The sequence below is a fragment of the Diplotaxodon limnothrissa genome, linkage group LG23, assembly GCF_057381915.1.
Source record: "Diplotaxodon limnothrissa isolate DT_005_m linkage group LG23, D_limnothrissa_male_GT1.1, whole genome shotgun sequence".
NCBI lineage: Eukaryota > Metazoa > Chordata > Actinopteri > Cichliformes > Cichlidae > Diplotaxodon > Diplotaxodon limnothrissa.
In genome coordinates, this window is record NC_140617.1 from 31,075,627 (window position 1) to 31,081,164 (window position 5,538).

Here is a 5,538-nt window from a genome sequence, read left to right on the forward strand (position 1 = left end):
CTGTGATGGGACTGTAAGATAACTGTGTATAGACTAATGCCTGCTAATCTCAATACAATAAAGCAATTATGTAAAGGAATGTGGGCCAAAATTCCTCCACAATTACAGGAGAGGATGATAAAGTTATAAAGCAAATGATTACTTTACTCCTGTTTGTTTCCCCCTTAATAAGCCATTTTGTGTTGTTTCGTGTTGTTTTATGTGTCTTGCTGTAAGGTGAAATGATTGAGAAACACCCCCTATGTATCTGTCTCTTTCACCTTAGTCTTTATCTCTCAATCTGTGTTGTTCTCCCAATCTTAACAGGTGCTTATTCTCCCTTTACCACTTCCTGTCCTTTCATATGCTGTCAGATAGGGGTCGAGCCTGGGGCTTTACTTTGACTTCGAGCTTCTCTTTCTTCACAAGAACTTTTGCTTTTTTTCTGAAGGTCGAGTTTCATTTACTATTCTGACCCAGCTTAGCCCGACGTGTTAAATCATATGCTCTGTCTCATTGTGTGTAGGCTTGCTTCTTAAAATGCTCCTGTCTTATCAGGAAACTGAGTTTCGGGATTCAACCTGCCTTTGTTGTATGTAGGCCAACTAAAAGAATAAGGTGGTCATGGCCAAACTCTAAAGCAGCTTTTACATCTTATAAAAGTTTCATTATATTGCTCCTAGCTGTCTTTTTGCCTGCGGTAACCTCTGTCCACTTTTTATGTCGTCTGTTCACATTTGGACATTACCCTTGTGGTATTTTGCTATTATTAATGATGGACTGGAATAAGAACCCCCATTAAAATCCATTTTTAATGCCCTGCATGTTAGCTTTGGACAGCCATTGTAAAAATACTTTGTTTAATTGAATGTTAGGAAAGGAGAGTTGTGAAAAGGTAAAAGCAAATGGTTGGTTTTCTGGCATATTTGAACATGCAAACAGCTGATCCCTGTTGAACCTGTGTCTGCAGATAAAAGTGATAGCTCTTTTGTTGTAAGTAGTGACACCCCTGTCCTCAGAAGCTGGCATTCACTCTTTTAGCAGAAATAATTCATGGTAGGTATTTTGCATAATTGTCCAGCAGTCTCTGACACCGGTTTGCTGAAATGTTTGACCATTCTTCATTGCATAATTCTGTCAGATGCAAAATGTTTCAGGGTTTCCTTACTGTACTGCTTGTTTCAAATCCTCCCACAACATTTCTTTTTCTTCACACGGCAATTGCATAAGCCTCCTTTTTCTTCGTTCTGAGCCATTCCTTAGTGGATTCGTTAGTGTGCTTAGGAACATAATCCTGTTGAAAGATCCACTTCAGGCTCAAATTCTACTTTAGGACAAATAGCTTCACATTATGGTGATATGATGTAAAATAAAAGTTGAATCAGTGCTGCATGGTGTCCAGTCCCTGAGGCAGTAAACAAACCTCAAACCAGAACATTTCTGCCACAGGTAGTAAAAGGCTTTTCTCCTGAAAAGCTGTCTTTGGTCTGTGCTAAATATGTCTACTATACATATGTGAACTATAACTTTGACTTGTGATGACTTGTTCCAAATGCCCTGATCTTTACCCCTACCCCCCATTTCCCTACAATGTGCAAAATGTGATTTTAGTTCAGGGATTTATTAAAATATGTGCAAATGCACATGGAAGTACAGTATATAGGCTAGAAATAGTCACCTTGAGGCGACTTTTGTTGTGATTTGGCGCTATATAAATAAAATTGAATTGAATTGAAATAGAGTTTGTACAATCCTAAAAATCTTGTAAGTCAATATTTAATATGAGCATCTCTATTCTTCAACACAGTCTGAACTCTGTTAGGCAGCTTTCTTGTTATTTCTTTAAGTAGTCTTCAGGAATAGTTCTCCAGGCTTCTTGAAGGACATTCAAGGCTCTTCTTTGGATGTTTCTGCCTTTTGTTCTGTTCTCTGTCAACATGATCCCTTTTTCTGAACTGCCAGTGTATTTGGTTGGCTGAGCATCGCAGAGCATGGTTTGAGTGAGTGAAAACAAATAGCTGTACACACTCACTGTTGTACCTCCCCCTCCCCGATGATGATTTGAACCAAAAATTTCAAATTTGGATTAATCACTTCACCGCCTTTTGCCACTGATTTTCAGTCAAGGTCTTGCAAATTGCAAACTGTTATTGTTTTTCTTATGTCCTTCAATTGTCCAGTGTGCTCAGATGTTTTAAGGGCACAGGGTTTCATGCTAATAGCTCTTTGAGCATCACCTTGTTCCAAAAATACTATATTATGCCTGTCAAATATTCGACATTTTTCATACATTCAACTAAATAAATGGGAATTGTGTGTTTTTGTGACATGCTGCTGATAACAATGTGCCTAAAGCTACAATTTAAAGTTATTTTTCTGCTAGGTTGCCTGTTACGTCAGCGGTCCCCAACCTTTTTTGCACCACGGACCGGTTTAATGTCAGACAATATTTTCACGGACTGGCAGGTGTCACGGATAAATACAACAAAATAAAATGATACGACCAAGACAAAAACTGTGGTATTTTGTAAATATAATATTACACGCAAATTCACTGTGTAATTGTGTAACTTTATTAGCAGCATTCTCCTGAAATGCACCAATAACATTGAGAATAACATCCTCCTCTCTCCCCCTTAATACTCTGGTTGCTATGGTAACACGTAAACATTTCTTTCAAAATAGGACACACAACTACAAAACAAATATAAAAGTACAAGAAAATATGTAACTCACCATAACGCTCAATCAGTGAGAGCCCTGTGCTTGTTTCTCTGCAATGAGACGGTCCCACCTGGGCGTAATGGGGGACAATGACACCCGAAGTGTGTTGCTTATGTTCAGTCTGCTCCTCAATTTTGTGTTCATCGCTGTTACTGCAGAAAACCCCACTTCACACAGATATGATGTTGGAAACGGCAACAGGGTTTTTAGTGCTTTTGTGGCAATCTCGGGGTATTCTGCCATGACTTTTATCCAGAATACCGGCAAAGCTGATGTCTCAAACATACTTTTAAGTTCGCCGTCATTTGTGATTTCCAACAGTTGATCTTCTTCTTGCAAAGACAAGCTGGATTCACCCGGTTTATTGACAAATGGGTCGCGGATCCATTCCTTGTCGGTTCGTTGGTCTTTTGTGATTGGGAAGTAGCACTCGAACTCTTTTAAAAGCAAAGACAGGTGATCGTGCACTAGCTGGGAGAATGATTGCTCAGGCAGAGTCTCTTCCAAAAATCCAGCCAATGTTTGAAACATGTCAAATATGCCACTGTTTACGCGGCGTCTCCACAAGTCCAGTTTGGCTTTAAATGCAGCTACCTTATCTGCCAACTTGAAGACAGTTGTCATTTTCCCCTGAAGGGACAGATTGAGTTCATTTAGTAGGCCGAATACGTCGCATATGTAAGCGAGTTTTTGACTCCTTGTCACTGAAATGTGCTGCCAGCGGTGACTTTTCTGAGAAAAATCTCTGCAGCGGCTCTCGTAATTCAAAAACTCTGGCGAGTGATCTCCCTCGGGACAACCACCTTATTTCTGTGTGCAAGAGAAGGCGCCTATGCTCCGCGTTCATCTCCTCACAAAGTTGCTCGAACAGGCGTGATTTGAGGGCGTGTGCTTTGATGTGGTTAATAACTCCAACAACATCATTCAATACGTTGTTAAGTTCTGGTGGCATTTTTCGGCTTGCCAGCATTTCTCTGTGAATGACACAATGTGTAGATTCACATTCAGGTGCAACCTCCTTAATCCGAGTAGTCAAACCAGACAGCCGTCCGGTCATGGCAGCAGCTCCGTCTGTGCATATGCCGACACAAAAAGACCATTTAAGTTTTCCTGATTGTTACATCCTGTGAGGCTGTGGGAGTGTGTGGGCGTGGTGTTGTCTTCTCCCTCTCCTCCTCCTTCTTTCTTGCCCCTCCCCGCCCCTGCCTTCTCCTTTAGGACACACCTGCTGCTCATCTGCCCTCGTTTACCACCAATTACCCTCAGAGGTGATATAAGCTGGAGAAGAGCAGTGTGGAGGTGGGAGAGGCTTCTGGTGGATTGATTGATTGATTGATTGATTGATTGATTGATTGATTGATTGATTGATTGATTGATTGATTGATTGATTGATTGATTGATTGATTTCTTTCTTTCTTTCTTTCTTTCTTTCTTTCTTTCTTTCTTTCTTTCTTTCTTTCTTTCTGTCTGTCTGTCTGTCTGTCTGTCTGTCTGTCTGTCTGTCTGTCTGTCTGTCTGTCTGTCTGTCTGTCTGTCTGTCTGTCTGTCTGTGGCTCTTTGTGAGTAGTGCTTACCCATAAGTGACGGCGGCCTCCATTAGTTTGTTTGGCCTGCCTCGGTATTGTTACTAGCAGCGTTGCTGTCTTTTTCTGTTGAAGCCTTATAGTTGCGGGGATGATCGTGGCTCAAGAGTTGGGAGTTCGCCTTGTAATCGGAAGGTTGCCGGTTCGAGCCCCGGCTTGGACAGTCTCGGTCGTTGTGTCCTTGGGCAAGACACTTCACCCGTTGCCTACTGGTGGTGGCGCCAGTGTCCGGCAGCCTCGCCTCTGTCAGTGCACCCCGGGGCAGCTGTGGCTACAATGTGGCTTGCCATCACCTGTGTGTGTGAATGGGTGGATGACTGGATATGTAAAGCGCTTTGGGGTCCTTAGGAACTAAGTAAAGCGCTATATAAATACAGGCCATTTACCATTTGTTTTCTTTGTTGAAGTGGTCACTCTCTTTGGGTTGACCTGTCTGATTTATCATTAAAGCAGCGGTGTTGTCTCTTTTTGTTACCATTTATATGATTGTTGAGGTATTTGATTATAATAAAGATTTTGTGTTAAATACCTCTGCCTGGTGTTCTTTTCATTTCACCTGGATCCAACTGTTACTGTCCCCCACCCTCATTGCCTAGCTTTTATGTGGGGATGTAACACTGATACATAATCATCCAGTGACCTGACTGGTTCTGCAGCTGTGGTTTTGGTTGTCAACGATCGTGCACACAACATATCCTCCTGATAACTGTATCGCACATAAACAAGCAGTATTGCCTTATTGTCCACATCTGTAGACTCATCAACCTGCAAAGCGTACCATGGTGATGAATGAATTCTGTGCTAGCTGACAGAGGCACCTGTGCTATCTTTTCAGCCGCCACCTCCCCAAAATGTCTTTAGTGGCAGGAAGGATCAATTCTTCACCAATAGTGAATGACTTTTTAGCCTTAGCAATACGGTTAGCCACCAAGTATGATGCTCTCAGTGCACCTGTATTTGTTGTTGTGGAGGCCCTCAGTAATTGCTTCTGTCCCTGTTGTTCCTGCTTTTTTTCTTTCAAAATACTCCAAAGGCTTGTTTTTTAATGTTGGGTGCTTGGTCTCCAAGTGACGAAGCAGTTTTGAAGGCTTCATTGGCTCATTGGAGAGCCGGTCACCGCATATTATGCAGAGCGGGCTTGGTGCGTGGGAATCACCTGTCGCGATAAATCCATATTTCAAGTAGGTATTTTGGTATTGTCTGTTAAATGCAGCTTTCTTTTTCTTAGTGGTTGTCATACACTCTTCTTCTG

The 5,538-nt window shown here is 41.9% G+C and overlaps 1 pseudogene; it reads right to left on the reverse strand.

Annotated features, from left to right (window-relative positions):
* Positions 1-2,727: 2,727 nt before the first annotated feature.
* Positions 2,728-3,327, reverse strand: LOC146608506 (SCAN domain-containing protein 3 pseudogene; annotated as a pseudogene).
* Between the last annotated feature and the right edge of the window lie 2,211 nt (positions 3,328-5,538).